General features: G+C 52.3%; 1 long non-coding RNA gene across 1 annotated transcript; it reads left to right on the top strand.

Moving 5' to 3' along the window:
- Positions 1-723: 723 nt before the first annotated feature.
- Positions 724-6,205, top strand: LOC106728833. Its single transcript, XR_004316213.1, has 2 exons — positions 724-989; positions 3,571-6,205. It is a non-coding gene; the product is annotated as an uncharacterized LOC106728833 (long non-coding RNA).
- The last annotated feature ends 5,942 nt before the right edge of the window (positions 6,206-12,147 follow it).

A 12,147-nucleotide genomic window follows, 5' to 3' on the forward strand; every position in this document is an offset into this window, starting at 1 on the left:
GGGTAAACAAATTACGGTGTATTCGTGCAGTGGATTCCGTAGCTCAGTGGGAATGAAGGACTTAGAGCTACGTGCATCGACACCCACGATGACACCCCTCACACACACCAGAACGAAAAAGCAGGGTGCCTCCAGCAAGGTACTGGAGACACAAAAGAGAGCCAAAAATATGCAAAAGAGACACAAAAATATGCAAGATTAAGCAATATATGGCTTAAGGGAACATTGCTATGTGGGAAAATTATAAAGGAAATGAAGTGAATAAGGAACACAAAATTAGGAGATACACATATATATGTCAGTACATAACCTGGGACCTTCAGTGTCGGTCAGCTCTAATGCTTAAGCCGAGTGGCTGGTCTGGGATGTTTGGAACATTATTCCCTGTATCTCATGTATAATTTTTAATATCTTCTTTTGTGTTTACAAACCATAGTAATGGCCATCAGCTTGCTTTTCTTCCTCCATCTGCAAACCTTGACTTCCCTCATTGTCCAGACAGGGCTGACCCAGCCCTTGCTCCCTCCAAGCAGGGATGGAGCTGGCTTGGGGCTGAGCAGACCTGCCATCTTCCCAGAAAAAGACTTGCTTGGGACAGAGGACATGCTCTCTGCTGCCTCGTATAACACGGTCATAAGTGATTCCCCACCCCAGTGACTCCGATCCAGGAATAAGGAGTAAAATGGAGTGGCTGAGTTCACAAAATATGTGAGTTTCCCTCTGAAAAAAAGCAGTTGTGAACCAGGATGAGAAGGAGGATTTTGAAATGTTTCAACAGAATGTGTTGCAAAATCACACAAGATAAACAGATGCTCTGCTTTCACTTTCTTCCTTTGTACAGTTTTTCTGGAGCACAGCAAGATGAGAGGGTGCCTACCACTTTCCTTCCCCTCTGATGTGGAACTGCGCAGAGGGAGGTAAAGAGGCTTATTTAAGGTCACAAAGCATCCAGTGTCCCCAGGGGCTCAGTCTGAGCCCCCACCTCACAGGTAAGTGGCCAGCCCAACCCCCACCCACCCCTGCTCCCCTCTCCGGGATACTTTACTATGGGGGGGGGACCAGTTGGAATCTGGCGACCGTTCTAACACCGAAAGCACAGATTTGGGAGGCGAGAAATCCAGGTTTAAGTGCTAAATCTACGGTCCACCGTCTAAGCCACCTGCTATGGAAGACCTTTCTCCATTTGTGGGACGGTGTGTTTTTTTTCTGTTTGTTTGTTTTTAAATTTTTTATTGAAGTGTAGTTGACTTACAAGGTTAGTTCAGGTGTACAGCAAAGTGATTCAGTTATATGTATACATACATATGTGGGGTGGGATGTTTTAATACCCTGGAGAGCAGGCAAAATTCCCAGCTAGATTCCACAACAAATACGAAGGTTTGTGTGCAGAATCCAAAGCGATCAAATTCTAGCACAGCATGCAACAGCAGACGCTTGCTTGGCTTTTTTCTCCAAAGGTGCCCCTTTCATACCATGAACTTTCAATGCTTCCAGTGTTATTGGGGGACATCCTATTACGTGCCAGTCCTCCTATGCACTAGGTGGGATCTGGGGCAGCGGTAACCGCAAGGTCTGCCCCTGGTACAAGGAAGAAACCAAGACGGCAGGGGTTAAGGGTAACCCTGAATCATTAAAAAGAGGAAGGCCAGGAAAGAACATCCCAGCCCCCATCTTTGCCAGAGCTGCAGTTCCTTTGTTGTGTCTTAGGGAGCGGAACGGACAGATCTCTTCTGGGAAGCCAGCCTCCCTCGATGGGCAGCCGTCTCAGAACCCCCCCTTCTCTCCTGGGGATCACACCCCACAGCCTGATCAGTTTTCTGGTTGCAACCAGAACCACCACTTCTGTCTACGTTAAGCACAAGACGCTCACTGGTGGGGTACTGAATGGGGGGAGGGCCACAGAACTGACTGAGGGAGGACTCAGAAGGCCACCAGGAGCTCCGGAATTCCGGAGGGTCAAGGAGCAGGAAGCAGCATGGCTCTCTCTTTGCATGAAAAGTCAGGCCAGGATTCCAGCACTTGGACAACAATACAATGACTGTGAACAGATTCTAAGTACCACTTCCTGTCAACGAGTCCAGGATCCACGTGGGAGCATCCAGCAGGTCCCGCTGAGGTCTGGTGCCCAAGTTCAGACCGCACTGGGGCAGAGGGGGAGAGTTACCTGTGGTCCAGCCTTGGTCGGGGTCAGCTGTGCACTGCATCCCCCTAACACAGCACCTGAGGGATTCTGCCAAGACACAAGGGGTGAGAAATGCCCACTGAATCGACTTCTTCCATTCTTCTAGGTTCACACACACACACACACACACATTTCTTCCCTGACATTTGCTTCCAACAACAACTAGCTCTCTTTAACACAGTGCCCTCTCCTTATCTCAGACAAAACATGCACACACTCTCTCTCCAACAGGCAACAGCCCAAAGCCTCAACGGTCACCCTCTGCGTCCCGTCCGTCCTCACCGCCAGTGTGTCTCCACCCTCGAGTCCCACCCGTGTGCCGTCCCGCTGTTCTGAAGTCTGCTTACTACGTGGTGATCAGCTGCCAACAAGCTGTGTACACAACAGCGTGGGAGAGAAGAGGGAGGGGTGGAAACGAGAAGTAATTATCTCATAAACGTGCACGTGACACAGCGAGGGAGGAAGGGCCCGCGTCACCCTGCGGTGGCCGGCGCTGCTGCCGAGGGCCTTCCTTCCGCCACCGGATTTGTTTGCCTTCAGCCAGCATCTCGAAGGGCTTGCTTTCCTTAGACACGAGGGCTTTCCAAATATTTATTCTTGAACCTGAGAATTGAGTTTGCCGGTCCTGTCTGTAGAGGAGTGTGTTAGTCGGGGTTTTCCAGAGAAACAGAACCTAAAGGACGTGTGTATATTCAGAAAGAGATTTATTTTGAGGAACTGGCTCAGGCAACTGTGGAGGCTGGCAGGCACAGATCTGCAGAGCGGACCGTCAGCCAGAGACCCAGAGGGGAGGGCATGCTGAGGTTCAAGTCCAGAGGCCGTCAGCTGTGGGCCTGCCCCTTTGGAGGTCAGCCTTCAGTTCGGGCCTTCACCTGATCGGATGGGCCCCACCCCACTCGTCACCCCGACACACGCTCTGGAAGGCAACTCACACTGCGGAAGTTGTTTTTTGCTTTTTTTTTTTTTTTGGTGGGAGGATGCAGTTAGATTTATTTTTATTTATTTACTTAATGGCATAGGGGATCAAACCTGGGATCTCGTGCATGCTAAGCACACATTCTACCACTGAACTCTGCCTTCCCCCTGTGGAAGGTTTCTTATGCACTGAAAGTCCACTGATCTGAATGTTAATCTCACCCAAAAACGCTCACACAGAAACATCCAAAACATGCTTGACCACTAACCTGGGTGCCAAGGCCCAGCCACGTGGACACATAAAATCAACCACTGTCAGTCTCTGCTCACATTTTACCACTGGACTTGTTGGTGTAAGGAGACAGCCCCCAGGCTCCCTCCCCAGGTCCCCTGGTATCCCTTCCCCTCACCCCATCGCTCTTGCCAAGTACCCCAGCCAGAAGCCATTTCTCCTTTTTTCCTGTTTGTTTCAGCCACTCAAGAAACCTGGGATGGCCAGCTGGCAACTTCTGTTTCCCAACTGGAGAAACCATCGATTTGGCCGCAGACAAAATCCTTAAGCCACGGGCGTTCAGAGGTTCGGGAACAGGAAGCAGCAGTGCAAGCAAAAACAGGCCACGTGACTGGCTCTGGGCGGCGATGTGAGGTGTCGCCGCCAGGCTCAGCCCCGGTCACTCCATCGCTGCCCATCGCTGCCCTCGGTACTGGCGCCGAGGGGGCCCGCGGATGTAACGGAAGGCCCTGACCAGCTGGCCTGAACTCGGAACAATCACCCCGATGCCCTGGGTGGGCCTGACGAGGGCCTTCAAAGCAGAGCGGAGGTTTCCCTGTCCCGAGGACGGCCGCTCTGGTCCTCACCACGCAGCTCTGCCTGCTCTGAGCCTCCTCCTGTGACTGGCTTCTTGGGAGGGCTCAGTACCTCCTCCCTCTTAGGGCCAAGCTGATAGACCACATGCTGCTCATCTGCTCGTCGGCTGACGGGCGTCTGGGCCACTTCCCCTTTTTGGCCGTTACGAGTAATGCGGCTGTGAATGCCTGTGGGCCAGCCTCTGTGCGACGTCTCTTTAGCGCTCACAGGTGATGTCCAGGAGCTGAACTGCTGAGCTAACTTCTCGAGGTCCTGCCAAACCCCTTCTCAAAGCAGCCGCATCATGTTGCAGCCCCGCCAGGAACGTGTGAGCGTTCCCGCGTCTCCCCATCTTCATTATCTCTAGGGCCGGGGCCCTGCGTCCAGCTCAAAAGGAAACTTCCCTTTTCCTCCTGACAACCTCCTATCAATTTTCCTTTGGCATCATTTCCAAGTTCCAGAGGCCACAGGAGCACAGCTCCCTCTGCGAAGGGGGCTCCCGCGGTGAACGCGGAGGAGCCGGCCGGTCCTCTCCAGATGCCCCAGGCCGTCCAGGGAGAGGACGTCCCCACCGGCCTCCACGCCCCGCAGTCCATCCAGCGTTCCTTGTCTGCCTGCTGGTCCCCCACAAGATCAGATTCATGGGTCGTACCTGGGAAGACTGTGGCCTGGCTGTAAGCAGCCCAAAACTTCTGCAAGCCACGTGTGTGATATTTTAGGATCACACACTGGCCCCAAAGGGATGCGACCCCCACAGCCTGCAGTGAAGCCCGTCTCACTGGCCCCACGGTTTCCCCTCAAATCACCGCCTTGGTTCTAGTCAAAGAATTTTCCTACAGCATTAACTCTCCTGACCCGAATTTCCTTCCCTCGTGTTCTTCTTTTCACTCAATCTCATTTTAATTCAGGCTGTCTCTTCATTCTACTTAAATTAAAACATTTACAAGGTATGACAGTCCATTCCTCATGGAGCCAATATTTTCCATTAAGAAAAATGAAATAGCTCTAACTTAGTATTAATTTCTATGCCTTAAAGATGTGAAGGATAATTGCTTATCCGTCTGAGTTGCTTAATTTCACTAAACACCAGATATTAAATGCTATTTTGAGGCCCCCCCCAAAAAACTTCACTACTTCTTAAGATCTATTTTTGTTGGTATATTAGAATCCAAAACAAGGAAACCAAATTCTACCACAAACCTGAAGAAAAGTGACATCAAACCGTCGGAGATAACATGTGAAAATGCAGTATAGCGCTTTTTCAGACCCTGAAAACACTGATGAGCAAAGGATCAGCTCATTGGCCTATTCCAGTGACTTCCAGAATTAATAATTATTAAAAACACAAAGAGCAAAATGGAGAAAAGTGTGTCACCATGTTTCAGGTTTACCCACCCACATGCACGTCCCTGGATTGCTCTTGAAATTTGGCCCCAAATTGAATTTATTGCATAGAATAACACCGAATGTTTACCAAGTCTCTTTTATGTCTCCCAGGGACTGAAGTTTCAAATCACATGGTGCTTTTTTTTAAGCACTTGAGGTCAAGCAGGAAGAGATTCCTTTTACGTTGGAAAGGAATCAAGGCATTCAGGGCAGATTTGAGCTCATCTTTCATTGCTAAGCACTCCTCAGGACATTCGTAAGTGTAAGCCCCTAATTTGGCAAAGAAACCCAGGCCCCCAGCACCGAGGCTTCGCCTGCCTGGGCTGTCACAGAGGCAGCGGGTCTGCCCCAAAGCCGGGAGGGGCTGCTGCCTTCCCAGACCTTTGACCTTGCTGTACCCCAAACTCCCGCTCCTCAGTGAGGAAGTTAAAGAGAAGAAAAAAATATTTCAAACTCAGTCACAAGTGTGCCTGGTCACCATGAAGGCAGACTCTGTTCCCAACTTTAAATGCTAATTCTTCTCGAGATTAGTGCTGGACTCCGTCCTTCTGGGAAAAAAAGAGAATGCTCTAAGCCCCCGAAAACGAGCTTTCACCTGATCCTAATTTTCTTCTTAGTTAGAAAGGCTATTGTTTGTTTGAACAAAGAGAAATCGGAGCTATTACTGGCTGTTTACATTGTAGGAATGAGGGCACAGGGTGGGGGGATGTCTTCATTAAGGAGCTGGGGATGTGATGACTGAAACTGAAGGCAGTTTCCCCCGTATTTTATATTCCCCCCACCCAACCAAGAGGCTATATTTGTCCTCTGTTATTTTTAGTAGATCTAGGTTTAGTGCTAAAATTTAGATTAAACACATATTAAATGAAGTAAATCAGAAGAACAGCGACAAAAATCATATGATGTCACTTACATGTGGACTCTTAAAAAATAGATACAAATTTTTTTTATAATGGAGGTACTGGAGATTGAACCCAGGACCTCGTGCATGCTAAGCATGCACTCTACCACTGAGCTATCCCCTCCACCGTCAAGATATGAATTTTATTTACAAACCAGAAATAGACTCATGAACATAGAAAACAAACTATGGTTACTAAAGAGGAAAGGGGGGAGGGATAAATTAGGAGTTTGGGATTAATAGACACACATTACCATACATAAAATAGATAAACAACAGTGATCTATGTAGAGCACAGAGAACTATATTCAATGTCTTGTAATTTGCTATAATGGAAAAGAATCTGAAAAAAATACATACGTATGTGTATATATACATAACTGAATTCCTTTCCTGTACACCTGAAACTAACATTGTAAATCAACTACACTTCAATAAAAAATAAAATTTTAAAAATTTAAAAATTAAATAAAATACACTAGGAGCTATCCCAGTATTGTCGTTACGATTTACCTAAAAAAATTTTTTTTAGATTAAATAAGCAGTTAAGAGTCTGATTAAAAAACAAAACAAAACAGCAAACCACCTGAGAGCTCCGGGATCAGGCCTGTGTAGACTCACTGCGGGGCCAGGCTGAACACAGAAAGCAGCTGGGGGTCTGTGCCACGTGGGGGCTCAGTCCGCCCAAGAAATCGTGGCCTTTCATGAGGGGCAGCCTCTTAGGCAAAATAGGCTCTCAATAAATATTTATAGAACAAACGAGTGAATGAATTTCTCTTGAATTAAACATGACCCGTCTGTGCTGGGCAGAATTCACTTTCATTTCAGGGGCTTGAAGTCTGGCTGAAAAGTGTCCTTCTGAAACCTCAGAGCAGGAAAGTTTCCTGGGCTTCCGAGCTCCCTGGGGACGCCTCGGACCTGAGCAGGCAGGAGAGCAGCAGACTCAAGCCTGAGACTCCCGGCCACTCGCCCGAATATTTTTACTTAAAGAGACAAAAAAAAAAAGACGCTGTCTGTGTGAATAACAAAGATGATATCTGGTGACTGCCAGCCATCAATTTCACATTAGACCTGCCCCTTGCTTGTTTCAAACTCAGGGCACAAGTGACACAAGTCAGATTTTTTTTTTTTAGTCTTTGGGGAGCAAACAGAAATGGAAGAGAGGGAGGAATAACAGTGCAGATTAAACATGAGGTTTGTCCAAGCTTTTAATATGACTGTTTCTGACTCACCAGATAATCAGAGTGTTCTGTGCAGGGTGACCTGTCTGCCCGAGGTTGCTCTTTTGTTCCCTGAAGTGATGGGGATGGGAAGGGCTGTCGGACAGACTCAGCTCACGTGGGACTAATGGAAAGCCACACAGCTGTCAAGCTGGAATCAATACATAATAATGCCCTTTGCCACTATAAGCCGGGAACCTCACCGCAACTCTCTCCTGAACGGAGCACGCTACATCTTGGAGGATCCTTTTCTTCCACGTGGAAATATTTACTTGCTGGCGGCTGCAGAGCTGCCGGGACGTGCCTGAAGCATCTCCTGTTAGAGTTTCAGAAGCAAATTGCTTCTACACTCGGGGTCTTGAGCTGCTGGATTATGCTGTGTTCTTTTTTACTTGTTGTTGTTGGTTTTTCCTTTTCTTTTTTTCTTTTTTTTTTTTTTTTTTAACTATAGGAGACTCTAATCCGTTGCTTCTGGAAAGCCAGGTGCCTGCAGTGGGTCTCTTCAGCAGAATCCTTGTTTCACCACAGGGCACCTAGGATGTGCTGGACGCTGCAGGGGACACAGGGTCGTGGGTCCCAGGCCCACCTTTCCGTAGCGCGTTGAAGGGGGCAGGATGGGCCAGTGAATCTGCTTTTCCATGACCCACACTGACTGGAATCCTACAGAGATTTCAAAATCCCCGCTGTGAACCCAAACTTCCACATCGCCAGCCGGAAAAAGAGTTCTCAGAATTTTGGGTTCCTGACGCTCCAGGCACACAGCATTGACACAGACTGGGAGTGGGGCCGTGGGGGGGGGGGGCTCTCACAAGTGCCTGTTTTGCACGATTTACAAGTGTGCTTAGGTTGCACTCGGCCCCTGGGCTCTTAAAAGTGAAAATGTTAGCATTCTGCATTTCATCCAGACTGAAGCTCTTTGGTATACGTAAAAGGTCTTCAAACTGCTGAGGCTTTGCAGCCTGGAAAACATCTCTGGACAGGTTGAAGGGGTCAGTTCTCTAAAGCTTTTGTGGACACCAGCACGTGATTCCCTGCCCTGCTGAAAAAGCTGGGGGAAACAGAGCCTTGGAGCCCCGCGCCCCGCCTGCCTGCCCTCGGGGTCCGCGGGGACCCCGCGCGGCGGCGGGCCCGCACGCACTCCTGCGTCAGCATCTCGCTCGCACCGAGGAAGCCCGCGCGCCCTGCGTCCGCGTGGCCGCGGCCTCCCCGAGACTGCAGCGGGACCCCGAGAAGGCGGAGGCCGGCCCGCCCGGCCGGGGGCCTGCCAGCAGGGGGCGCCGCGGCCCCCGCCGAGACAAAGGCCCGCCGCGGAGAGCGGGCAAATGGAGGCCGCCCGGCGGAGCCCGGCGACCCGGGGAGGCCGCGGGCCGCGGAGGAGGGCCCCCTCCCAGCACCGCCTGGCGCCGCAGCCCGCAGCCCGCACGCGGCCCGGGGCTGCCCGCCGGTGCCGGGCGGCGGGGGATGCGCCTTCCCGGGAGGGGACGAGCCTGGTGTCCCTTCTAAGATGGTTCCCATCTGCGCGCCGTCGCGGGCATCCGTCCCCGTCCGCAGACAGACGTCCTCCCGGGGCTCAAGCCGCCCGCAGCCTGTGGTCCCTGCTGTGTCCGGGGACCCGGGCACCAGGCTGCGGCCAGTCCTCCCCGCCCTGCCCCGCCCCGCCCCGCCCGGCCCGGCCACTCAACAGCGGTGACCTCATTCCCGCCGGGAAACCGCAGCCCCAGGCCCGCAAAACGGCCCCGCCTCCCCCCCCATCCCCTCCCTGGAGTCTGCGGGCACACGCGGCGCAGGCTGTCCCGTTTTGTTGTTGACAGGACCCCGGAGCCCCGAGCGTTAACGCTGTTACCGTGGCGCCGCTGCCACGTGACCGCCAGGGCCCCCTTCCTCCTTCGCGCCAGGTGAGAGCAAACCCTGGCCTCTCTGCGGACACCCACGGCCGGCGCCTGCGCGGGCTCGGGCTGCCGGGAGGCTCCCGTGCGAGCTGGGTCACAGTGACCCGACCGCACCTGCCCAGGGAGGCAGGGCCTCGGCTTGATCTGCGTCCTGCGTGCGCTCTGAGTGCTGGACCCTCGCGGAACAAAAGGGGCCTGCGAGGTAGCCCCCGCAGCCCATCACACAGGAGAAGCCCGCTTCTCCCCAGCGGGTGGGAGACGCGGGGGGGGGGGGCGTCTGCTCCCACCCAGGCCGCCCCTATGCCAGGCGCCAGTGCTCCTGCTCTGCAGCCCTCCCCGGTTTCCCCGCCCCTTTTTCACGCTCCCCCAAACTTTTGGGAATTTAATCCAAATTTTACTGATCCTGGCCGCATAGTCAGGTCTTTCCCAACATCAAAAGAGTTTGATGGAAAAAAAATCGAAGCCAAGTTTTGGAATTGAATTTGCTGTGTATCTTCGATACATATCCAGAGGGAGAAAGAATTCGGGGCCAGCTTATCCGGTCCTTCCCCCAGTGCCCCGCGAGCCCGCGGCTTCCCCTCCGGAGCTGGGGAAGACCTGAATGCTGCGATTATGACAGGCCCCATTGGATACATTTTCTTTTTTAGGATAAAAGTTTTATTTCAGAGAGAAGCACAAAGCCACCACTGTCAGGAACAAGCCTGGGCCTCGCAGGGACTCAAGGAGCTTCCAGAGGGAAACAAAAGGCCCTGGCTGTTGATTAAGACAAGTGAGCGGTGGCCCAGCCCTGGCCTCCTGGTCCCTCCCTGTCCCTCCCGTGCTCAGGCTCCTGGGCTGTTTCCCTTGCAGACCCCGCTACTCTGACTAAGTCCCCCCCGGGCCTCCAGCCTGCCCCCTGCCCTATCCATCACCCTGTGCGGGCCTGAGTTTACCTCCTGGATCGATGCCAGTTTCTTGTCATCACCCTACAGAGCCCTACCTTGGCCTCCCTCATTCCTCCTTTGCCCGTTGCCCCCTTGGAATGACCCCACTCGAACATTCGCTCACTCCACACGTAGTACAGCCTGGAGCCGCCACTCACTGCCCTGTCTGGGGGGCCTCCGTCTCCCCTTTCTCTAGTTCACCTTCAGTGCAAGTGCGAGCCCCATGTGGACGGGCGGGGGGTCCTGTATGCCCCTGACCCTCACTGCGGCCAGGGGAGCCCTGCACACCTTGCCTGTGGGCTGTACCATCTAACTGTCCAACTGACACCAAGTCCGAGTCTCCAGTCCTGGGCGAACGAGGCAGGGTTCCCCGCCTGTTGATTCAAGGAAACAACTCAAGTCTGGCTCAAAGTTCCTTCTCTGTTTGCACCCCTCTTTCCATCAGTTCTCCTGCAGAGATTGTGGTTTTAATTTCATCCTGAACACTCTTTCCTCTTCTTCCTACAAAGCGAGCACACGCCTCCAAGCTCCCCACAAACAAGCAAAGGAGCACCCCGTTTCCTCCCCCCAGCACTGTGAAAGGAACAGCTTCCCCGCTTCAGCTGCGCTGAGCCTGGCTCCTCGCTGAAGCCTCCTGGCCGTTTACGACATTGTGTCTCAGAGATCACGGTGACCACACGGCCTGCGTTCCATTTTACTTTGGGTCTAGGCTCACTGTGTCCCTCCCCGGCCACCCCCGCACCTCCAGTCCGAGTGCAGCCTCCTTGTGGGAGGGGTGGTGTGTCCTACACTAACAGGAAAGGCCAAGGACAGCCCGTGGGACAGGATCAGAAGTGGGGTTCAAATCCCAGTGCAAAAAACAGAACTGCAGGCTCTGGGACACCACACCTCACACTCCCAGGTTCATTAGCCATCTACGGCTGCAGAGCAAAGTATCCCCAATCTTAGAGGCTTTGATCCACAATGAACATCCATTATCGCACACGGCTTCCGCAGGTCAGAAATTCAGGGCTGGATCATCCGGTGGTTCTGGCTTGGAGTCGCCCAAGGGATCCCATCAAGGTGCTGGCTGGGGCCGCGGCCACCTGAAGGCCACTTCTAAGGTGGCTGACTCACCCAGCAGGCAAGCTGGCCTCTCAGCACGGCCTCTCATCACCAGTTGCCATATAACTACCTAATGAATAGTCTTCAAACCTTTTCTTTATCTTTTTTTTTTCTTTTAAGCAGAACCTCTTATCAAAAACCCTTGTATCAGAATCCCAGTTTAGAGGCAAATAAAAATAGAGCCGTCCCAGCCCCAGCCATGCTGGCTGCTGGTTTGCCTCCCCAGCCCAGCCTCTTTTTGGCCTCCCATCAAGTGGTCCTTGAAACATCTCCAGAGAACAAAGACTCAGACCCGGAGTGTGAGGCCCCGGCACCGTCCGCACTGCTGGGCCACCCTGTGTGAGGACCGGTGTTTGGAGGGCAGGTGGCCACGTCTACTAAAATGTAAGCACATCTGCCCTTTGTCCTGCCAATTTTACTTCCAGGAGTCCGTCCCCCACATAAACGTTCGTACATGCCCAGAGACGTAGGTACACGGCAAATTTCTGGGAACATGTAAGTGCCCAGTCGTAGAGGACTGCTCACAGAAGTGAGCGTGCTGACGGACAGCGGGTGCTGTGCACCTGTTTAAAGATGAGGCGGGGAGGGTGCAGCTCAGTGGTAGAGTGTGTGCTCAGCATGTACAAGGTCCTGGCTTCCATCCCCTGTCCCTCCATTGAGATAAATAAAATACACAAACCTAATTATCCTCCCTTACCGAAAAAGAAAATAATAAAATTTGGTATTTTTATACGTATTGATGTGGAGAGATTTATTGTTACATTAAAAAAGCCCCTGCAG

Source organism: Camelus ferus, chromosome 30, assembly GCF_009834535.1.
Source record: "Camelus ferus isolate YT-003-E chromosome 30, BCGSAC_Cfer_1.0, whole genome shotgun sequence".
Classification (NCBI taxonomy): Eukaryota; Metazoa; Chordata; class Mammalia; order Artiodactyla; family Camelidae; genus Camelus; species Camelus ferus.